Raw genomic sequence first — 25,139 nt, 5'->3', positions numbered from 1 at the left:
GAAAGAATCTACCTGTGAAATTGCTTTGTTATGTGTGGATTCATCTCACAGTGTTAAATTTTGCTTTGATTCAATAGGTGGGAAACATTCTTTTTGGGGAATCTGCAAAGGAACATTTTGGAGCTTTTTGAGGCCAGTGGGGAAAAACAGAATATCCCCAGGAAAAAACTAGAAAGAAGCTATCCATGAAACTGCTTTGTGATGTCTGGATTCACCTCACAGGGTTAAACATTTCTTTTGATTCAGCAGGTTGGACACACTCTTTTTGGAAAATTTCCAAAGGGACATTTGAAAGCCCATTGAGGACAATCAGGAAAAAACTGAATATCCAAGGTAAAAATTAGAAAGAGGTTATCTGTGAAATGGCTTTATGATATGTGGGCTCATCTCACAAAGTGAAACATTTCTTTTGATTCAGCAGATTGGATACCCTCTTTTTGAAGAATCTGTGAAGGGACATTTTGGAGGCCATTGAGACCTATGAGGAAAAATGGAATATCTCCAGGTAAAAACTAGAAAGAAGCTCTCTGTGGTACTGTTTTGTGATATGTGGATTCATCTCTCAGAGTGAAACATTTCTTTTGATACAGCAGTATGGAAACACTCTCTTTGGAGAATCTACAAAGGGGCATTTGGGACACTTTTGAGGCTTAAGGGAAAAAATTGAATATCCTCAGTTAGAAACTAGAAAGAAGCTATCTGTAAAACTGCTTTGTGATGTGTGGCTATATCTCACAGAGTTTAAACATTTCTTTTGATGCAGCAGGTTAGAAATGCTCTTTTTGGAGATTCTGATAAGGGACATTTAAGAGACCTTTGAGGCCCATGCAGAAAAAACCACGTATCCTTAGGTAAAAACTAGAAATAAAGTATCTGTGAAACTGCTTTGTTTTGTGTGGATTCATTTCACAGAGTTAAGCATTTCTTTTGATTCAGCAGGTTGGAAACACTCTTTCTGGAGAATCTGCAAAAAGACATTTGGGAGCCCATTGAGGCCCATAGGGAAAAACAAAATATACCCAGGTAAAAACTATACAGAAGCTATTGGTATAACTGATTTGTGAAGTGTGCTTCATTTCACAGTGTTAAACTTTTCTTTTTATTCAGCAAGTTCAAAATACTCTTTTTCAGAATCTGAGAAGACACACTTGGGAACTTGTTGAAGATTATGGGGAAAAGTGCAATATCCCCAGGTAAAAAATAGAAAAAAGCTATCAAAGAACCCACTTCGTGATGTGTGGATTCATCTCACAGAGATAAACCTTTCTTTTGATTCAGCAGATAAAAATCACTTTCTGGAGAATCTACAATGGAACATTTGGGAGCCCATTGAATCATATGGGGAAAAACTGAATATCCCGAGGTAAATACTAGGGAGAAGTTATGTGTAAAACTACTTTGTGATGTGTGGATTCATCTAACAGAAGTAAAGCGTCCTTTCTGTTCAGCAGGTTGGAAACACTCTTTTTGGAATATGTGCCTAGGGACATTTTGGACCCCATTGAGGCCTAGAGGAAAAACAGAATATCACAGATAAAAATTAGAAAGAAAATGTATGAGAAATGGCTTCATGATGTCTGGATTCATCTCAGAGAGTTAAACTTTTCTTTTGACTCAGCAGGTTGGAAAGAATCTTTTTGGAGAATCTATGACGGGATATTTGGGAGCTCATTGAGGCCCATGGGGAAAAACCAAATATCCCAAGGAATAACTCGAAGGAAGATGTCTGTGAAACTGCTTTGTGATGTGTGGATTCATCTAACAGAGTTAAAACTTTCTTTTGATTCAGTAGGATGGAAACACTCTTTTTGGGGAGTCTGTAGAGGTAAATTTAGGAGCCTAGGAGACCATGTGGAAAAATAGAATGTACCCAGGTAGAAACTAAAAACAAGCTGTCTGTCAAACAGCCTGGTGATGTGTGGATTCATCTTACAGAGTTAAAACTTTCTTTTGATTCAGCAGGTTGGAAACACACTTTTTGGAGGATCTGTGAAGGGATATTTGGAAGTCCATTGAGGCCAATGGGGTAAAATGGAATATCCCATGATTAAAAACTAGAAAGAATCTATCTGTGAAATTGCTTTGTGATTTTCAGATTCATCTCACAGAGTTAATACTTTCTTTTGATTGGACAAGTTGAAAACACTTTTTTTTTTTCTTTTGGAGAATCTGTGAAGGGACATTTTAGATCCCATAAAAGATCATGGGGAAAGTCAGAATGTTCTCAAGTAAAAACTAGAAAGATGCTATGTGTGAAACTTCTTTGTGATTTGTGGATTCATCTCAGAATTAAACCTTTCTTCTGATTCAGCAAGTTAGAAAATCTCGGCTGGGTGGGGTGGCTCATGCTTCTAATCCCAGGACTTTGGGAGGTGAAGCTGGGTGGATCACAAGGTCAGGAGTTCAAGACGGTCCTGGCTAACATGGTGAAACACCATTCTATTAAAAATACAAAAAAAAAAAAATTAGCCAGGCATGGTGGTGGCTGCCTTAGTCCCAGCTACTTGGTAGGCTGAGGCAGGAGAATGGCATGTACCTGGGAGGTGGAGCTTGCAGTGAGTGAGAAATTGCAACACTGCACTCCAGCCTGGGTGACAGAGAAAGACTCCATCTCCAAAAAAAAAAAAAAAGAAAGAAAGAAAAAGAAAATCTCTTTTTGGAGTATATGCAAAGGTATATTTGGGAGACCACTGAGGCCCATGTGGAAAAACTGAATATCTCCAGGTAAAGACAAGAAAAAAGCTCTCTGTGAAACTCCTTTGTGATGTGTAGATTCATTTCATAGAGTTAAAAGTTTCTTTTGATTCAGCAGATTGGAAACCCTCTTTTTTAGAGGTTTTGCTAAGGGATATTTGTCAGCCCATTGAAGCCTATGGGGAAAATCCAAATATTCCCAGGTGAAAACTAGGAAGAGGTATCTGTGAAACTGCTTTGTGATGTGAGGATTCATCTCATAGTGAAAAACCTCTTTTTTGGCCCAGCAGATTGAAATAGTCTTTATGGAGGATCTGCAAAGGGACGTTTTGAAGCCCTTTGTGGCCAATGAGAAAAATAAAATATCACCACGTAAAAACTTGAAAGAAGCTATTTGTAAAACTACTTTGTGGTTTACTGATTCTTCTCACAGAGTTAGACGTTTTCTTTGATTCAATGGGTTGGAAACAATCTTTCTAGAAAATTTGCAAAGGGACATTTGAGAGCCCATTGAGGCATATGGGGAAAAACCCAATATCCCCAGGTAAAAACTAGAAAAAACTTTCTATGAAACTGTTTTATGATGTGTGGATTCATCTTACCGAATTAAAAGTTTGTTTTGATTTAACAGGTTGGAAACACTCTTTTTGGAGAATCTGCAAAGGGATTTTTGGGAGCACATTAAGGCCCATGAGGAGAAACTGAATTTCCACAGGTAAAAACTAGAAAGAATCTGTGTAACAGCTTTGTGATGTGTGGATTCATCTCATGGAGTTAAATATTTCTTTGTATTCAGCAGGTTAAAAACAGTCTTTTGGAGGATCTATGAAGGAATTTTTGGCAGCCCATTAAAACCTACTGGGAAAAAAATGAATATCCTCAGGTAAAAACTAGTAAGAAGCTATCCGTGAACTGCTTTTGTCATGTGTGGATTCATCTCACAGAGTTAAACCTTTCTTTAGATTCAGCAGGTTAAAAACATTCTTTTTGGAGAATCTGCATAGGGATATTTAGGAGTCCATTCAGGCTTATGTGGAAAAACCCAATATCCCCAGCAAAAAATTAGAAAGAAAATGTGAAAATGCTTTGTGATGTGTGGATTCATCTCACAAAGTTAAACCTTTCTTTTGATTTATGTGGTTGGAAATGTGAGAAGGAGGGTTTCTGGGGTGCCAGTTGTGTTGGTCTCCCCTGTGTGAGACACACATGGAAAGCCATGGCTGGTCTCTGAGGAGAAAATTCTCCTTATTGCCTTCAGGTTTTTATGCCCCAAGAGCATAACCACTCAGCAGCATTCCACAGTTTTCTCAGGGAGATAATGCTCCCTTGAAGCAGTGGAGTATAGCCAAACATCTTGGCTTCTCCTAAAACCTGCTCGCACCTGTTTCAGTCCCAATAAGTTGAAGATCTTAAGTAGTTTAGACACACGCCTCTCAAGGAAATTCACAGAAATCACCACTGCTATACATCTTATTGAATGACTCACAAGATCTCCTTCACTGATTAATCCTTTTCCTCATTCCTTCCTCCCCCTCCCATCTGCTGTAAGAACAAACTGTCCGTATACCAATAAATTGGGTGGAGCCTGAGGGCTCCAGGCTATGAGGAATCCTTCAATGCTCCAATCCCCTAGACCCACCTTTTAAACACTTACTCTGCCTAACTCTTTTTTTCTCCACCAGAGTCAGGGTACCCACTGGGTAGGAGGGGGCTTGTTTCCCCAACATCTGGCACCCAACACAGGTCTCCCTGTAATCTCTACAATAATACGGTGAAGAAATGCCAGAGCATGGAAAGTGGAGCATGACTGACAAAGGACACCCACGTAGGTTTTCACTTCAGGCTCTGTGGAGAATTCCATGGTAACCTCAGGAAAATCTGGGTCAGGCTGAAAGTAAGTTGGCTAATTACTTATGCCTGTTGACACAGTTATTGTGCTACAGTGGGGCAATTGTGAGTATCTGAAATCTCACATCTTTGTTCCATCTCATAGAAGAGTATTCTCCTTGGTTCATGGAATATGGAACCAGGCATGTAAAAGATTGGTATAAGGTTGGATCAGACTTAAAATTAGCATGAGAGAGCCACAATATTCCTTTCTCAACTTGGTCATTGTGGTTGGTAATTAAAACAGCACTGAAGTGCTTCCCCACTGAGGAGGAAGGAACAGGAGTTTCAGGATGACACAGAAAATTTTAATAATCAGAAGTCTGATGATGAGCAAAGGGAACCATCACAGTCTAGGTTTAAAAAGGGGGAGAAATGGGAAGGTATACATACTAATCTCCAAAAACTTATGAAAGGAACAGTTCCACCTACTGCAGAAATATTACCACCTACTGTGCCTTTAGGGGAAGGCCTGGAATGGTCACCCCTTCCTCAGCCTTATGAATTTCTAGAAAGGAAGCCTGAGATGCATCTTGCCACTCCCAATGTTGCATGCCCCACCATTGACTATGGTGAAAGGAAGCTGCACGCTTGCCCAACAGCCAATTACAGTAGGGAATGATCCAGGCTTGTACACCTGTTAATTATGGTAAAGGAATTGTGTGAGCTAGCCCAGATACTAATTATGACTCAGGGGTAATCCAGGCAACCCTTCTCCCGACACAAGAAATGGGGGATTTGGATGCTTGGCAGTTTTTACTAATTATTTTGCCAGCTGAAAAGGTCAGAGAACATACTCAAGCACAGTGGGAGCTATTTTATTTTAAAATATTAAAAGACTTAAGGCAAGCAATTGGACAATATGGGCCAAATTATCCTTATGTTCATTCCTTATTACAATCTGTGGCTTATAACCAACATTTAATATCTATGGATTATTATCAGTTATTAGCCTGATCCACCCTGTCTCCCTCTCAATTTCTCTAATTTGAAACTTGGTGGATGGATGAAACAATAAATTAGGCATGCAGAAATGCTCAAGCACAACCTCCCATTAATATCACATCTGATCTGTTGCTTGGATTTGGAGAGGCATGAGGTACTGGAAATCAACTGATGGTAATGGGTGTTGAACCTGTTGATCAGCTAAGAACTATATACCTAAGAGCCTGGGAAAAAATTCATAACCCTGGTACTACTTACCCTTCTTTTTACTCAGTTCCACAGGTTCCAAGGGAGCCTTATCCAGATTTTGTCACCCATTTGCAAGACACGGCTCCAAAAGCCATTTTGGATTATCATGCAAGGAAAGTGATTCATGAAGGAACATTTTGGAGCCCATTGAAATCTATGGGGAAAAACCTTATATTCACAGGTAAAAACTATGAACAAGCTATCTGTGGAACTGTTTGCTGATGTGTGGATTCATCTCACAGAGATAAAACTTTCTTTTGATTCAGCAGGTTAGAAACACTCTTTTTGGTGAATCTGTCATGAAACATTTGAGTGTGCATTGAGGTGTACGAGGAAAAACTGAATATCTTCAGATAAAAACTAGAAAGTAGCTATCTGAAAAACTACTTTGTGATATGGGGGTTCATCTCACAGGGTTAAAATTGTCTTTTGATTCAGAAGTTACAAACAGTATTTTTGGAGAATCCACATAAAGTCATTTGGAAGGCCATTGAGGCCTCTGGGAAAAAAACAAGTATCTTCAGAAAAAATTAGAATCTCTCTGTGAAATTACTTTTGATGTGTAGATTCATCTAATAGAGTTAAACCTTTCTTTTCATTCAGCAGGTTGTAAACACTGTTTTTGTGGAATCTGCAAAGTCACATATTGGAGCTCACTGAAACATATGCTGAAAAACAAACTATCCCCAGATAGAAACTAGAAAGAAGCTATCTGTGAAACTCTTTTGTAATATTTGGATTCACCTCAAAGAGTTAAACCTTTCTTTTAATTCAGTAAGTTGGGAAAACTCTTTTTAAAGAATCTCCAAAGGGAATTTTCGAGCCCATTGAGTCCTTGGAGACAAACTGAATATCCTCAGGTGAAAACCATAAAGAAGCTATCTGTGAAACTGCTTTGTGATATGTGGATTCATGTCACAGAATTAAAATTTTCTTTTTATTCAGCAGGTTGGAAACATTCTTTTTGGCGAATCTGTGAAGTCATATTTGGGAGCCCTTTGAGCTTTATGCAGAAAACCAAAATTTCAAGAGATAAAAAATAGAAAGAAGCTATTTGTGAAACTGCTTTGTGAGTTGCAGATTTATTCCACAGAGTTAAAGCTTTCTGTTGATTCAGCAGGTTGAAAACATTATTTTAGGAGAATCTGCAATAAAACCTTTGGGAGCCCATTGAGGCCTATGGTGAAAAACCAAATATCTCCATTTAAAAACTAGAAAGAAGTGAGGGACTGATCCAAGATGGCCGAATAAGAACTGGTTCAGTCTACAGTTCCCAGAGTGACACAGAAGACAGGTGATATTTGCATCTCCACCTGAGGAACTGGGTTTATCTCTTTGGGACTTGTTGGACAGTGGTTGCAGACCATGGAGTGTGAGCCAAAGTAGGGAGGGACATTGCCTCACCTGAGAAGCATAGGGGGTCAGGAAATTCCCTTTCCTAGCCAAGGGAAGACATGACAGATGGTACCTGGAAAATCAGGACACTCTCATCCTAGTACTGCACTTTTCCAACAGTCTTAGCAAATGGCACACCAGGAGATTACATTCTGTGCCTGGCTCAGGGGGTCCAACACCCACAGAGCCTTGCTCACTGCTAGAGAAGCAGTCCAAGATCAAGCTGCAAGGCAATTGCAAGGCTGGGAGAAGGGCGTCCACCATTGCTGAGGCTTAAGTAGGTAAACAAAGCAGCTGGGAACTTCAAACTGTGTGGAGCCCTTTGCAGCTCAATGAGGCCTCCCTGCTACTGTAGACTCCACCTCTGGGGGCATGGTATAGCTGAATAACAGGAGGCAGAAACTTCTGCAGACATAAAAGTCCCTGTGTGACAGCTCTGAAAAGAGTAGTCATTCTCCCATCATGGAGTTTGAGATCTGAGAATGGACAGACTATCTCCTCAAGTGGGTCCCTGAACCCTGAGTAGCCTAACTGGGAGACACCTTCAAGTAGGGAGTGACTGAAGTCTCATACAGCTGGGTCCACCTCTGAGACAAAGCTTCCAGATGAAGGATCAGGCAGCAATGTTTCCTGTTGTGCAGTATTTGCTCTTCTACAGCTGCCGCTGGTGATACCCAGGAAAACAGGGCCTGAAGTGGACTTCCAGCAAAGGCCAACAGAGCTGAAGCTGAGGGCCCTGGATTTTAGAAGGAAAACTAAAAAACAGAAAGGAATAGCATCGACATCAACAAAAAGAACATCCATACCAAACCCCCTTCTGAAGGTCACCATTATCAAAAACCAAAGTAGATAAAACCACAAAGATGGGGAGAAACTAGAGCAGAAAAGCTGAAAATTCTAAAACTCAGACCATCTTTCCTCCTCCAAAGGAATGCAAGCTCCTCCCCAGCAACAGAAGAAAGTTGGAGGGAGAAAGACTTTGATGAGTTGACAGAAGTGGGCTTCAGATAATTGGTAATAACAAATTTCTCCGAGCTAAAGAAGGATGTTTGAACCCATTGCAAAGAAGTTAAAAACCTTGAATAAAGATTAGCCAATTGGCTAACTAGAATAAACAGCATAGAGAAGACCTTAAATGACCTGATGGAGCTGAAAACCATGGCACGAGAAGTATGTGATGCATGCACAAGCTTCAGTAGCTGATTCAATCAAGTGGAAGAAAAGATATCAGTAAAAGAAGATAAAATGAATGAAATGGTGCAGGAAGAGAAGTTTACAGAAAAATAGAGTAAAAACAAACAAACAAAGCCTACAAGGAATACGGGACTATGAAAAAAAAAGAAATCTACGTCTGATTGGTGTACCTTAAAGTGACAGGGAGAATGGAACCAAGCTGGAAAAGACCCTTCATGAAATTATCCACGAAAACTTCTCCAACCTAGCAGTGCAGGCCAACATTCAAATTCAGGAAATATGGAGAATGCCTCAAAGATATTCCTCAAGAAAATCAAACCCGAGACACATAATTGTCAGATTCACCAAGGTTGAAATGAAGGAAAAAATGTTAAGGGAAGCCAGAGAGAAAACTTGGGTATCCTAAAAAGGGAAGTCCAGCAGACTAACAGATGATCTCTTGGCAGAAATTCTACAAGCCAAAGAGAGTGGAAGCCCATATTCAACATTCTTAAACAAAAGAATTTTCAACCCAGAATTTCATATCCAGCCAAACTAAGCTTCATAAGTGAAGGAGAAATAAAATACCTTACAGACAAGAAAATGCTCAAAGATTTTGTCACCAGCAGGCCTGCCCTACAAGAGCTCCTGAAGGAAGCACCAAAAATGGAAAGGAACAACTGGTACCAGCCACTGCAAAAGCATGCCAAACTGCAAACACCATAACTGCTAGGAAGAAACTGCATCAACTAACGAGGAAAATAACCAGCTAACATATTAATGACAGGATCAAAATCAGACATAATGATATTAACTTTCAGTGTAAATGGGCTAAATGCCCCCATTAAAAGACAGACTGGCAAATTGGATAGTGTCAGGACCCAACTGTGCTGTATTCAGGAGACCCATTTCATATGCAGAGACACACATTGGCTCAAAATAAAGGGATGGAGGAAGACCTACAGACCAAATGGAAAACAGACAAACAAAGAAATGAAAAGCAGGTTTTGCAATCCTAGTCTCTGATAAAACAGACTTTAAACCATGAAAGATCAAAAGAGACAAAGAAGGCCATTACATAATGGTAAAGAGATCAATTCAACAAGAAGAGCTAACTATCCTAAATATATATGCACCCAATACAGAAGCACCTAGATTCATGAGGCAAGTTCTTACAGACCTACAAAGAGACTTAGAATCACACACAATAATAATGGGAGACTGTAACACCCCACTGTCATCATCAGACAGAGCAACAAGACAGAATGTTAACAAGGATAACCAGGACTTGAACTCAGCTGTGGACCAAGTGGACCTAGCAGATATCTACAGAACTCTCCACCAGAAATCAACAGAATATACATTCTTCTCAGCACCACATCACACTTATTCCAAAATTGACCACAGATTTGGAATTAAAGCACTCCTCAGCAAATTTAAAACAATAGAAATTATAACAAACTGTCTTTGTGATGAAAGTGCAATCAAATTAGAACTCACGGTTAAGAAATGCACTCAAAACCGCACAACTACATAGAAATTGAACAACCTGCTCCTGAATGGCTACTGGGTAAATAACGAAATGAAGGCAGAGATAAAGATGTTCTTTGACACCAAGGAGAACAAAGACTAGACATACCAGAATCGCTGGGACACATTTAAAGCAGTGTGCAGAGGGAAACGGATAGCACCAAATGCCCACAAGAGAAAGCAGGAAAGATGTAAAATTGACAGGCTAACATCACAATTAATAGAGCTAGAGAATCAAGAACAAATACATTCAAAAGCTAGCAGAAGGCAAGAAATAACTAAGACCAGAGCAGAACTGAAGGAGATAGAGATATTAAAAAAAAAAAAAACCCTTCAAAAAATAAATGAATCCAGGATCTGGTTTTTTGGAAAGATCAGCAAAATTGATAGACTACTAGCAAGACTAATAAAGGAGAAAAGAGAGAAGAATTGAATAGATGCAATACACCTTCACAAGACTAATCCAGGGAGATGTTGAATCCCTGAATAGATGATTAACAGGCTCAGAAATGGAGATAATAATTAGTAGCCTACAAACCAAAGAAAATGCAGGTCCAGACCAGATTCACAGCTGAATTCTACCAAAGGTACAAAGAGGAGCTGACACCATTCCTTCTGAAACTATTTCAATCAACAGAAAAAGAGGGAATCCTCCCGAACTCATTTTATGAGGCCAGCATCATCCTGATACTAAAACCTGGCACAGACACAACAAAAAAATAAAATTTTGGACGAATATCCCTGATGAACTTTGAAGCAACAATCCTCAATAAAATACGGGCAAACCGAATCCAGCAGCACATCAAAAAGCTTATCCTGCACAATCCAGTTGGCTTCATCCCTGGGATGCAAGCCTGGTTCAACATATGCAAATCAATAAACGTAATCCATCATATAAGCAGAACCAAAGACAAAATCCACATGATTGTCTCATATGCAGAACAGACCGTTGACAAATTTCAACAGCCCTACATGCTAAAAATTATCAATCAACTAGGTATGGATGGGATATATCTCAAAATAATAAGAGCTACTTATGACAAACCCACAGCTAATATCATATTGAATGGCAAAACCTGGAAGCATTCACTTTGAAAACTGGCACAGGGATGCCCTCTTACCACTCCTATTCAACATATTGTTGGAAGTTCTGTCCAGTGTAATCAGGCAGGAGAAAGAAATAAAGGTTATTCAATTAGGAAATGAGGAAGTCAAATTGTCCCTGTTTGCAGATCACATGATTGTACACTTAGAAAACTCCATTGTCTCAGCCCAAAATCTCCTTAAGCTGATAAACAACTTCAGCAAAGTCTCAGAATACAAGATCAATGGGCAAAAATCACAAGCATACCTATACACCAATAACAGACAAACAGAGAGCCAAATCATGAGTGAACTCCCATTCACAATTGCTTCAAAGAGGATAAAATACCTAGGAATCCAACTTAAAAGGGATGTGAATGACCTCTTCAAGGAGAACAACAAAGTACTGCTCAACAAAATGAAAGAGGACACAAACAAATGGAAGAACATTTCATGCTCATGGTTCAGCAAGTTGGAAACAATCTCCTTGGAGAATCTGCAAAGGGACTTTTGTAAGCCCACTTAGGCCTTTTGGGAAAACTGAATATCCCTAGATAAAAACAAGAAAGAAGCTACCTGTGTAACAACTTTGTGATGTGTGTATTCAACTCACAAATTTAAAACTTTATGTGGATTCAGCAGGTTGGAAACGCTCTTTGTGGAGAATCTACAATTGGACATTTGGCAGTCCATTGAGACCTAAGGGGAAAATCAGAATATCCTCAGAAAAAGTAGAAAGTAGCTATCTGTGAAACTGCTGTGTGATGTTTGAATTAATCTCACAGGGATAAAAATTTCTTTTGATTCAGCAGTTAGAAAATGCACATTTTGAGGAATCCGCTAAGGGACATTTAGTATCCCATTCAGGCCTACGGGGAGAAGTCAAATATCCTGAGATAAAAACTGGAAAGAATCTCTCTGTGAAACTGCTTTGTGATGTGTGAATTTATCTCTCAGTCGTAAATGTTTCTTTTGTTTCAGCAGGTTGGAAACACTGTTTTTGAAGAAAGTGCAATGGGGAATTTGGAAGCCCACTGTGGCCCATGGGGAAAAACTGAATACCCCAAGACAAAAACCAGACAGAAGCTATCTTTGAAACTGCTATGTGATGTGTGGATTCATCCCATAGAGTTAAAACTTTCTTCTTATTGGGGAGGTTGGAAACACTTTTTGGAAAATCTCACATGTGGGTGTCTATTAGGGCCTATGAAGAAAACCAGAATATCCCCATATAAAAACTAGAAAGAAACTATTTGTGAAATTGCTTTGTGATGTGTGGATTCACCTCACAGAGTTAAACTTTTCTATTGATTCAGCAGGTTGGATACTTTTTTTTGGAGAATCTGCGATGGGACATTTTTGAGCCCTTTCTGGCCTATGGGGAAAAACTGAACATTCCCAGATAAAAATTAGAAAGAAGCCATTGGTGAAACTGCTTTGTAATGTGAAAATTCACCTTATAGATTTAAACCTTTCTATTCATTTAGAATGTTGGAAACACTCTTTTTGGAGAATCTACAAACTGGCATTTAGGAGCCCATTGAGGCTGATGGTACAAAACAGTGTATCCTCAGATAAAAACGAGAAAGAAGTTATCTGTGAAACAGCTTTGTGGTGTGTGGATTCAGTTCACAGGGTTATACCATTCTTTTAATTCAGCAGTTTGGAAATGCTTCTTTTGTAGAATCTGTGAAGGGACATTTTGGAGCGCATTAAGGCCTATGATGAAAAACCAAATATCCCGCAATAAAAATTTGTAAGAAGCTTTCTGTGAAACTGCTTTGTGACGTTTGATTTCAGCACAGAGTAAACCTGTGTTTTGATTCCACAGATCAGAAACTCCTATTTTAGAATCTACAAAGGGTCATTTAGAATATACAAAGAGTCATTTTGGAGTGCAGTAAGGCCAATAGTGAAAAACCAAATATACCTAGAAGCAAAGAAACATGTTTTCTGTGAAAGTGCTTTGTCTCCATTCAGCTCACAGAGTTAAACTTTTTTTTTGATTCAGCAGTTTGGAAAAACTCATATTGTAGATTCTGTAAAGGGACACTTAGAAGGACCTTGAGACCTACAGTGAAAAACTGAATATCTTGTGATAAAATGTGTAAAGAAGCTATCTGTGGAACTGCTTTGTCATATGTGGATACAATTCACAGAGTTAAACCATTGTTTTAATTCAGCAGGTTGGAGACCCTCTTTTTGTAGAATCTGCAAAGGGACGTCCTGGAGCCCATTATGCCTATAGAGAAAAACAGAATATCTCATGATAAAATTTCAAAATAATCTATCTGTGAAATTTCTTTGCAATTAATGCTTTCAGCTCACAGACTTACATTTTTATTTTGATTCAGCAGGTGTGAAACACTTTTTGTAGAATATGTGAAGGGACATTTCAGATCACAGTAATGCATACGTAAAAAACTGAATATTTCATGATAAAAACTAAAGAGAAACTCTGAAACTGCTCTGTGATGTGTTGATTCACCTCACAGAGTTAAACTTTTCTTTTGATTCAGCATGTTGGAAACACCCTTTTTGTACAATCTGCTGAGGAACATTTTGGAGAATAGTGAGACCTATAGAGAAAAGTTGAATATCCCATGATAAAATCTTGAAAGAAGCTGTATGAGAAACTGTCTTGTGATATGTGGATTCAGCTCACAAGTTAAACCATTCTTTTCATTTGGTAGTTTGGAAACACTCTTTTGTAGAATCTGTGAAGGGACAGTTCAGAGGACAGTAAGGTCTATAGTGGAAAATCACATAGCCCTTTGTAAAAATTAGAAAGAAGTTATTTGTGAAACTGATTGATGATGTGTAGATTCAGCTCACAGAATTAAACATCTCTTTCCTTCCAGCATGTTGGAGACACACTTTTTGTACAATCTGCTAAGGAAGATTTTGGAGCACAGTAAGGCCTATAGTGAAAAATCAATATTCCATGAGAATAACTAAAAAGAAACTATATCTGAAACATTATTCTTAGGTCTGCATTCAGCTCACAGATTTAACTTTTCTTTTTCATTCTGTAGTTTGGAAACTCTTTTTTGTAGAATCTCTGAAGGGACATTTCAGAGCCTACCAGGCATATAGCGAAAACAGAAGCATCCATGATGAAATTTAGAAAGAAGCTATCTGTGAAACTGCTTTGTGATATACAGATTCAGCTCACAGAGTTAAACCTTTCTTTGGATTCAGCAGTTTGGAAATACTCTTTTTGTAGAATTTGCTAATGAACAATTTGGAACACACTAAGACCTACAGTGAAAAACCTAACATCCTATATTAAAAACTAGAAAGAATCTATCTGTGAAACTGCTTTGTTTTGTGTGGATTCAGCTCACAGGGTTAAATTTTTCTCTTTTGATTCAGCAGTTTGGAAACACTGTCTTTATAGATTCTGTGAAGGTACATTTTGGAGTGGAGTAAGGCCAATATTAACAAAACTGAATATGCCATGATAAAAACTAGAAAGTTATCTGTGAAAACTGCTCTATGATGTGTGAATTCAGCTCAAAGAGTTAAACCATACTTTTGAATCAACAGTTTGGAAACTCTTTTTGTAGAATCTATGAAGGGACATTGAGGCCTATAGTGGAAATCTGAATGCCCTGTGATAAAAACCAGAAGGAAGCTATCCATGAAATGGCTTTATGCTGTGTGGCTTAGGCTCCTAGAGTTAAAATTTTCCTTTTTTTCAGCAGGATAGAAACACTGTTTATGTAAAATCTGTGAAGGGACATTTCAGAGTGCAGTAAGTCCTAAATTGAAAATTGTATATCCCACTAAAAAACTAGAAAGAATCTATCTGTGAAGCTGCTTTGTTACGTGTGGACTCAGCTCATACACTTAAACGTTTATTTTCATTCACCTGCTTGGAAACACTTTTGTTTGGAGAATCTGCAAAAGAGCATTTCAAATCCCATTTTGCTTATAGAGAAAAGCAGAATATCCCACAATAATATCTAGAAAGAAGGTATCTGTGAAACTGCCTAGTGATGTGTGGATACAGCTAACAGAATTTAAACTTTGTTCTGATTCAGAAGTTTGGAAAAAGTGCTTTTGTAGAATCTGCAAAGGGACATTTCAGAGCATAGTAAGGCCCATAGTGAAAAACCGAATATCCCACAATAAAAACTAAAACTGTGATGTGTGGATTCAGCTCACAAAGTTAAACCGTTTTTTAATTCAGTGGTTTGGAAAGTCTTTTTGCAGAATCTGTGAAGGAATATTTCAGAGCACAATAAGGCCTATAGTGAAAAATCAAAAATCCCATGATAAAATCTAGAAAGAAACTGTCTGTGAAAATGTTTGCCAAGTCTCCATTCAGCTCACAAGGTTAAACCATTCTTTTTATTCAGCAGTTTGCAAAAGCTCTTTGTGTAGGATCTGTGAAGGCACATTTTGAGACCACTAGGCCTACAGTGAAAAAGTGAACATCTCATGATGAAATCTAGAAAGAAGCTACATGAGAAACTATTTTGCTATTTGAGGATTCAGTTCAAAAAGTTAAACTGTTTTTTTTGGCTCTGCAATTTGGAAACACTTTTTTTTGTAGAATCTGTGAAGGGACATTTCAGGGTACCATCTGGCCTACAGTGAGAAACAGAATATTCCTAGATAAAAACTAGAAGGAGATTGTCTGTGAAACTGCTTCCTGTGCATTCAGCTCACAGATTTAAACCTTATTTTGATTCATCAGTTAGAAAACACTCTTTTTGTAGAATCTGCAAAGAGAAATTTTGGAGCACAGTGAGCCCCATAAAGATAAAGTGAATATTCCATGATTAAAAACCAGAAAGAAGCAATCTTTGAAACTGCTTTGTGAAGTGTGCATTCAGTTCACAGAATTAAACTGGTCTTTTGATTCAGCAGTTTGGAAACACCATTTTTGTAGGATATGTAGAGACATTTCTGAGCACAGTAAAGACTGTAGTGAAAAACAAATTATCCCACAATAAAAATTAGAAGGAAGAATAGTTGTCAGTCTGCTTTGTGATGTGTGCACTCAGCTCACAAAGTTAAACCTTTCTTTTCATTCAGCAGTTTGGAAAAACTCTTTTTGCAGAATCTGTGAATGGATATTTCTGAGGACATTGAGGCCTATAGTGAAAAAGTGAATAGCCCATGATAAAAATTAGTAAGAAGCTATCTGTGAAACTTCTTTGTCATGTGTCAATTCAGCTCATAGAGTTTAGCCTCTCTTTTGATTCAGTAGGTTGGTAACTCTCTTCTTGTAGAATAAACAAAGAGATATTTCAGAGAAAAGTAAAACCTGTAGTGAAAAACAGAAAGTCCCACGATAGAAACTAAAAAGCAGCCATCTACAAAACTGCTTTGTGATGTGTGGATTCAGTTCTCAAAGTTAAAATTACCTTTGATTTGGTGGTTTCAAAACACTATTTTTGTAGCATCCACTAAGGGACATTTCAGAGTGCAGTAAGAAAAAAACTGAATAGCCTATTTAAAAACTAGAAAGAAGCTATCTGTGAAACTGCTTTGTGAAGTCTCCATTCAGCTCACAGTGTTAAAATTTTCATTTGATTCAGTGTTTGGAAACACTTTTTTTGTAGAATCTGTAAAGGGACATTTTGGAATACAGTAGGCCTATAGTGAAATACAGAATATCCCATGATAAAATCCAGAAATAATCTATCTGTTAACCTGCTTTGTGAAATGTGGATTCATCACACAATGTTAAACCACTCCTTTGATTTAGCAGTTTTAAACACTCTTTTTGTAGAACCAGAGAAGGGAAATTTTGGAGCATAATAAGGCCTACAATGAAAAAACAAGTATCTCTAGACAAAAACTGGAAAAAGTTATCTGTGAAATTGCTTTCTGATGTGTGCTTTCAGCTCACACAGTGAAATTTTTCTTTTGGTTTTGATTTTGTATAATTTGGAAGGTATTGAGGCCTGTAGTAAAAAATTGAACATCCCACGATAAAAACTAAAAGAAGTTACCTGTGAAACTGCTTCATGATGTCTGGATTCAGCTCTCAGAAGTAAACCTTTCTTTTCATTCAGCAGTTTGGAAACACTTTTTTTAGAAGCTGCAAAGGGACATTTTGGTGGACATTGAGGCCTACAGTAAAAAACCTAGTAGCCCACAATGAAAACTAGTAAAAAGCTGTCTGTGAAAATGCTTTGTGATGTGTGTATTCAGCTCACAATGTTAAACCTTTCATTTGATTCAGTTCAGTGGAAACACTCTTTTTCTAGAATATGTGAAGGGACACTTCAGAGCACAGGAAGGCCAATAGTAAAAAACAGAAGATCTTGCAATAAAAACAAAAAGAAGCTATATGTGCAACTGCTTTGTGATGTCATTCAGCTGACAGAGTTAAACCTTTCTGTTGATTCAGCAGTTTGGAAACACACTTTTTGAAAAATCTGCAAAGGGATATTTCAGAGACAACCAGGCTGATAGTGTAAAACAGAGTATTTCATCATAAAATCTTAAAGAAACCATCTGTGAAACTTCTTTTGGAATATCTCAATTCAGCTCACAGAGTTAAATCTTTCTTTTGATTCAGATATTGGAAGCACCCCTTTTGTGAAATACGCTAAAAGATATTTCAGAGTACAGTAAGATGTATCGTGAACAGCAGAATATCCCAAGACAGAATCTAAAAAGATATTATCTGTGAAACTGCTTTGTGATATCTGCATTCAACTCACAAAATTAAACCTTTCTTTTGATTCAGCAGTTTGGGAACACTCTTTTTCTAAAATCTGCAAAGGGATATTTCAGAGACAACTTGGCCTATAGTGGAAAACCAAACATCTTACATTAATATCTAGAAAGAAAGTATCTGTGAAACTGCTTTGTGATGTTGGATTCAGCTCACAGTGTTAAATTTTTATTTTGATTCAGCAGGCTTGAAACACTTCTTTGGAGAATCTGAGAAGAGACATTTCAGAACACATTAAGGTCTTTTGTGAAAAACTGAATATTGCTTGTAAAAACTGAAAAAAAAAAACAAGTTTTCTGAGAAACTGCTTTGTGATGTCTGCATTCACCTTATACAGCCAACCCCTTCTTTTGACTCACCAGTTTTGAAACACACTTTTTGTAGAAGCTGCAGAGACATTTCAGAGTTTATTGAGGCATATTGTGAAAAAACCATCATCTCGTGTTGAAAACTAGAAAGAAGCTCTCTGTGAAACTTCTTTGTAATGTCTGCATTTACGTCAGAAAGTTGAAGTTTTCTTTTGATTCAGTAGTTTGGAATTGGATTTTTTTTTTTTTTTTTTTTGGAGAATCTACAAGCGACATTTTGGAGCCTAATAAGTCTATAGTGAAAATCCAAATATCCTGTGATAAAAACTAGAAAGTCGTTATCTGTGAAACTGCTTTATGATATGTGTATTTGGATGAGTTAAACTTTTCTTTTGATTCAGCAGGTTGAAAACACTGTATTTGTAGAAATTGTGAAAGGACATTTCAGAGGGCAATAAGGCCTGTGGTAAAATACTGAATATCCCTAGATAAAAACCAGAAAGAATTTATGTGAAACTACTATGTGGCATCTGCATTTACCTCACAAAGGTAAATATTTTGATTTAGCAGATTGGAAACACATTTTTTTTTTTTAGATGGAGTTTCACTCTGTCACCCAGGCTGGACTGCCATGGTGTGATCTCGGCTCACTGCAACTTCTGTCTCCCAGACTCAAGTGATTCTCCTGCCTCAGCCTCCCTAGTAGCTGGGATTACAAGCATATGCCACCATGCCTGGCTAATTTTGTAATTTTAGTAGAGATGGCATTTCTCCATGTTGGTCAGGCTGGTTTTGAACTCCTGCCTTCAGGTGATCTGCCTGCCTCAGCCTCCCAAAGAGCTGGAGTTACATGCATGAGCCACTGCACCTTCCTTTGGAGATACTTTTTTTTGTGGAAGAGATGTTTTAGAGCACATTGAGGTTTGTAGTGAAAAACTGAGTATCTTTTGATTAGAAACTAGAAAGAAGCACTGTGTGAAACTGCTTAGTTATGAAAGGACTCAGCTTACAGAGTTAAATCTTTCTTCTGGTTTAGCAGATTGGAAACACTATTTTTGTGGAATATGCAAGAAAATATTACAGAGCACGGTGAGGTATATAGTGAAAAAACATAATATCTCACAAAAAAACTACAAAGAAGCTATCTGTGAAACTGCTTTGTGATGTGTGGAATCAGATCACAGAGTTGTATTTTTGTTTTGACAGAGGAGTTTGGAAAAACCCCTTTTGTAGCATCGCCTAAGGGACATTTCAGAGTGCACAAAGGCCTATATTGAAAAACCGAATATCTTGCCATTAAAACCTGGAAACAAGCTATCTGTGAAACTGCTTTGTGATGTGTGGATTCTGCTCCCAGAATTAAACCTGTCTTTTGATTCAAAAGTTTAGAAACACTCTTTGTAGAATACACAAATGGATATTTCAAAGCATAGTATAGCTGATAGTGCAAAACCAAATAACTTGAGATAAAAATTAAAAAGATGCTACGTTTGAAAAATTAAAAAGATGCTATGTATGATTTTTGTAGAATCAGCTAAGGGACTTTTCTGAGCACACTAAGGCCTATAGTGTAAAACTGAATATACTGTGATAAAAACAAGAAAGAAGCAATCTGTTAAAATACTTTTTGTTGTGTGCATTCAGGTCAGTGTTAAAACTTTCCTTTGATTCAGAATTTTGGAAATACTCTTTTTGTAGAATCTGTGAGGGGCATTTCTGAGGCCACTAAGCCTATAGTGAAAAATCAAATATCTTGTGATAAAATATTGAAAGAAGCTAGCTGAGAAACTGCTTTGTGATGTGTGGATTCAGCTTACAAAGTTAAATTGTTCCTTTCATTCAGCAGTTTGGAAACACTCTTTTGTAAAATCTGCAAAAGGGCATTTTGGAGTGCAGTAAGTCCTATAGTGAAAAATCGAATATCCCTAGATAAAAACTAGAAAGAAGCTCTCTGTGAAACTGCTTTGTGATATGCGCATTCAGCTCACAGAATTAAAACTTACTTTTGATGCAGCCATTTGGAAACACTCTTTTTATAGAATCTGTGAAGGGACATTTTGGAGGGCAATCAGGCTTATAGTGAAAAACCGAATGTCCCATGATAAATTCTAGAAGGAAGCTATCTGTGAAACTGCTTCATGGTGTGTGGATTCATCTCTTGTACAATCTACAAAGGCATATTTCATAGGACACAGAGTCCTATAGTGAAAAAGGAAATAGCCTGTGATAAAAACTAACAAGAAACTATCTGTGAAACTTCCTTGAAATGTGTGGATTCTGCTTCCAGAGTTAAACCTGTCTTTTAATTCACCAGCCTGGAAACACTCTATTTGTAGAATCTGCTAAGGGACGTTTCAGAGCACATTAAGGCATATAATGAAAAACCCAATATCCCATGATAAAAATTAGGAAGAATCTATCTGTGAAACTGCTTTGTGATGTCTGCATTCAGATCACAGGTGTAAGCCTTTCTTTTGACTGAACACTTGGAAGTACTCTTTTTCTAGAATCTGTGAAGGCACATTTCAGAGGCCATTAGGCCTATAGTCAAAAACTGAATATCCCAAAATAAAAACAGAAAGAAGCTAACTGGGAAACTGCTTTGTGGTGTCTACATTCAGCTCACAGAATTAAACCTTTCTTTTTATTCCACAGTTGGGAAACACTCTTTTTGAAGGATCTAGAAGAGACATTTCAGAGCCCACCATGCCAATAGGAAAAAAATGAATATCTAGTGATAAAATCTAGAAAGTAGCTGTCTGCAAAACTGAATTATGAAGTGTGGATTCAGCTCACAAAATTAAACTGTTTTTTCTGATTCAGCAGTTTTGAAACACTCTTTTTGTAGAATCAGTGAAGGGACATTTCAGTGCACAGTAATGCCTACAGTGAAAAGCCAATTATTCCATGATAAAAGCTAGAAAGAAGAAATCTGTGTAATCGTTTTGTGATGTGTGCATTCAACTCACAGAGTTAAATCTATCTTTTGATTCAGCAGGTTGGAAACACTGTTTTTGTGGGATCTGAGTGATATTTCAGAGAGCAGAAAGACCCATATTGAAAAACCAAATATCCCTAGATAGAAAACTAAAAAGAAGTTTTCTGTGAAACTGCTTTTTGATGTATGCATTCAGCTCAGAGTTAAACCTTTCTTTTGATTCAGCTATTTGGAAACACTCTTTCTGTAGAATCTGCAAAGGTACATTTCAAAGTGCATTAAGGCCTATAGTGAAAAAACGAATATCCCTGAAAAAAAAGTAGAAAGAAGTTATCATAGAACTTATTTCTGGTGTGTGCATTTAGCTTACAGAGTTAAACCTTACTGTTGATTCAGCAGTTTGGAAACACTCCTTTTGTGGATTTAGCAAAGGGATATTTGGGAGGGCATTGAAGCCTATAGTGAAACATTGAATATTCCTTGATAAACAATTGAAAGAAACTCTCTGTAAAACTGCTTTGTGAGGTTTGGATTCAGTTTACAGATTTAAACTTTTGTTTTCACTCAGCAGTTTGGAAACACTCTTTTTGTAGAATCTGTGGGAGACATTTCAGAATGCAGTAAAGCCTATAGTGAAAAACTGATTATCCCACAATAAAAAGTATAAAGAAGTTATTTCTGAATCTGATTTGTGATATGTGCATTCAGCTCACAGAGCTAAACAATTGTTTTCTTGTAAATTTGTTTGAGTTCTTTGTAGATTCTGGATATTAGCCCTTTGTCAGATGGGTAGATTGCAAACATTTTCTCCCATTCTGTAGGTTGCCTGTTCACTCTGATGGTAGTTTCTTTTGCTGTGCAGAAGCTCTTTAGTTTAATGAGATCCCATTTGTCAATTTTGGCTTTTGTTGCCATTGCTTTTGGTGTTTTAGACATGAAGTCCTTGCCCATGCCTATGTCCTGAATGGTAATGCCTAGATTTTCTTCTAGGGTTTTTATGGTTTTAGGTCTAACGTTTAAGTCTTTAATCCATCTTGAATTGATTTTTGTATAAGGTGTAAGGAAGGGATCCAGTTTCAGCTTTCTACATATGGCTAGCCAGTTTTCCCAGCACCATTTATTAAATAGGGAATCCTTTCCCCATTTCTTGTTTTTGTCAGGTTTGTCAAAGATCAGATAGTTGTATATATGTGGCATTATTTCTGAGGGATCTGTTCTGTTCCATTGATCTATATCTCTGTTTTGGTACCAGTGCCATGCTGTTTTGGTTACTGTAGCCTTATAGCATAGTTTGAAGTCAGGTAGCGTGATGCCTCCAGCTTTGTTCTTTTGGCTTAGGATTGACTTGGCAATGTGAGCTCTTTTTTGGTTCCATATGAACTTTAAAGTAGTTTTTTCCAATTCTGTGAAGAAAGTCATTGGTAGCTTGATGGGGATGGCATTGAATCTATAAATTACCTTGGGCAGTATGGCCATTTTCACGATATTGATTCTTCCTACCCATGAGCATGGAATGTTCTTCCATTTGTTTTTATTTTATTTTTATTTTTTTTTTCATTCTTTTTTTTTCTTTTATTATTATTATTATTATTATTATTATTATACTTTAGGTTTTATGGTACATGTGCGCAATGTGCAGGTAAGTTACATATGTATACATGTGCCATGCTGGTGCGCTGCACCCACCAACTCATCATCTAGCATTAGGTATATCTCCCAATATTTACAAGAAAAAAACAACCCCATCAACAAGTGGCGAAGGATATGAACAGACACTTCTCAAAAGAAGACATTTATGCAGCCAACAGACACATGAGAAAATGCTCATCATCACTGGCCATCAGAGAAATGCAAATCAAAAGCACAATGAGATACCATCTCATACCAGTTAGAATGGCGATCATTAAAATGTCAGGAAACAACAGGTGCTGGAGAGGATGTGGAGAAATAGGAACACTTTTACACTGTTGGTGGGACTGTAAACTAGTTCAACCATTGTGGAAGTCAGTGGGGCGATTACTCAAGGATTTAGAACTAGAAATACCATTTGACCCAGCCATCCCATTACTGGGTATATACCCAAAGGAAAATAAATCATGCTGCTATAAAGGCACATGCACACGTATATTTATTGCAGCACTACTCACAGCAACAAAGACTTGGAACCAACCCAAATGTCCAACAACCATAGGCTGGATTAAGAAAATGTGGCACATATACACCATGGAATACTATGCAGCCATAAGAAATGATGAGTTCATGTCCTTTGTAGGGACATGGGTGAAGCTGGAAACCATCATTCTCAGCAAACTATCACAAGGACATAAAACCAAACACTGCATGTTCTCACTCATAGGTGGGAAGTGAACAATGAGAACACGTGGACACAGGAAGGGGAACATCACACACTGGGGCCTGTCATGGGGTGGTGGGAGGGGGGAGGGATAGCATTAGGAGATATACCTAATGTTAAGTGACGAGTTAATGGGTGCAGCACACCAGCATGGCACATGTATACATATGTAACAAATCTGCACGTTGTGCACATGTACCCTAAAACTTAAAGTATAATTAAAAAAAAAAGGAAAAAAAAAAAAAAACAATTGTTTTCATTCAGCAGTTGGGAAACATTTTTTTTTAGACTCTACCAAGAGATATTTTGGAGTGTATTGAGGTCTGCAGTGGAAAACTGAAAAGCCCAGGTTAAAAACTAGTAAGAAGCTATCTGTGAAACTGCTTTGTGATGTGTGCATTTAGCTCACAGAGTTAAGACTTTGTTTTGATTCAGCACATTGGAAACATTCTTTTTTGTAGAATCTACAAAGTGATATTTTGGGGCACAGTAAGGCCTGCAGTGAAAAACAGAATATCTCAAAATACAAACTACTAAGAAGTTCTTTGTGAAACTGCTTTGTGATGTGTGCATCCAGCTCAAAGAATTAAATTTAACTTTTGATTCAACAGTTTGGGAACACTCTTTTTCTAGAATCTGTGAAGGGATATTTCAAAAGGCATTGAGGTCTATACTGAAAAAATGAATATGCCACTATTAAAACTAGAAAAATAATCGGCTGGACATGGTGGCTTTTGCCTGTAGTCCTAGCATTCTGGGATGCCTGAGTGGGTGGATCATGAGGTCAGGAGTTCAGGACTAGCCTGGCCAAGATGGTGAAACCCTGTTGCTTGTATAAAAACAAAAATTAGGCAGGCACAGTGACAGGAGCCTAAATCTCAGCTACTTGGTAGGTTGAGGTCAGAGAATCAATGAACTAGGGTGGCAGAGGTTGCTGTGTGCCAAGATCAATCCTCTGAAACCCCAGCATGGGTGACAGAGTGAGACTCCATCTCAAAAAAAAAAATCTAGAAAGAATCTATCTGTGAAATTGCTTTGTGATGTGTGCATTCAGCTCACAGAGTGAAACCTTTATTTTGATTCAGCAGATTGGAAAAACTCTGTTTACACTAACTATAAAGTGACATTTTGGGGAATAGTGAGGCTTATAGTGAAAAACAGAATATCCCAAAATAGCTAGTAAGAAGCAATTTGTGAAACTGCTTGTGATGCATACATTCAGCTCAGAGAGTTAAAGCTTACTTCTGATTCAGCAGTTTGGAAACACTCTTTTGGTAGAATCTGTGAAGCAGTATTTAGGAGTCCACTGAGGCAAATAGTGAAAAACCAAATATCCTGAAATAAAAACTAGAAAGAAGCTATCTGTGAAACTGCTTTGTGTTGTGTGCTTTCAATTCTTGTTGTACAGCATTACATTTGGTTCGACAATTTGAAAACACATTTTTTGTAGGATCTGCGAAAGGATATTATAAGAACCAGAAGGCTTGTACTGAAAAACACTATATCCCATGATAAAAACTGGAAAGAAGCTTTCAATGAAACTTCTTTGTGATGTGTGCATTAAATTCATAGAGTTAAACCTTTCTTTTTTTAAATTCAGCTGTTTGGAAACACTCTTTTTGTAGAATCTGAGAAGGTACATTTATGAGGGTATTGAGGCCTACAGTGAAAAATGAAAAATCTTCTGATAAAAAGTAGAAAGCAACTATTTGTGAAACTGCTTTGTGATGTGTGGATTCATCTCACAGAGTTAAACCTTTCTTTTAATTCAGCAGTTTGGAAACCCTTATTATGTAGAATCTGCAAGGGGACATTTGGGAATGCACTGAGGCGTATAGTGAAAAACTGAATATCCCAAGACAAAAAACTACAAAAAAGCTATCT

At 37.6% G+C, this 25,139-nt stretch overlaps 1 pseudogene; it reads left to right on the top strand.

The window, feature by feature from the left end:
* Positions 1-24,767, top strand: part of LOC129053247 (heat shock transcription factor, Y-linked-like) — a 29,942-nt pseudogene extending 5,175 nt beyond the window's left edge.
* The last annotated feature ends 372 nt before the right edge of the window (positions 24,768-25,139 follow it).

The sequence above is a fragment of the Pongo abelii genome, chromosome Y, assembly GCF_028885655.2.
Source record: "Pongo abelii isolate AG06213 chromosome Y, NHGRI_mPonAbe1-v2.0_pri, whole genome shotgun sequence".
NCBI classification, from domain to species: domain Eukaryota; kingdom Metazoa; phylum Chordata; class Mammalia; order Primates; family Hominidae; genus Pongo; species Pongo abelii.
This window is presented reverse-complemented; position numbering and strand designations above follow the sequence as displayed.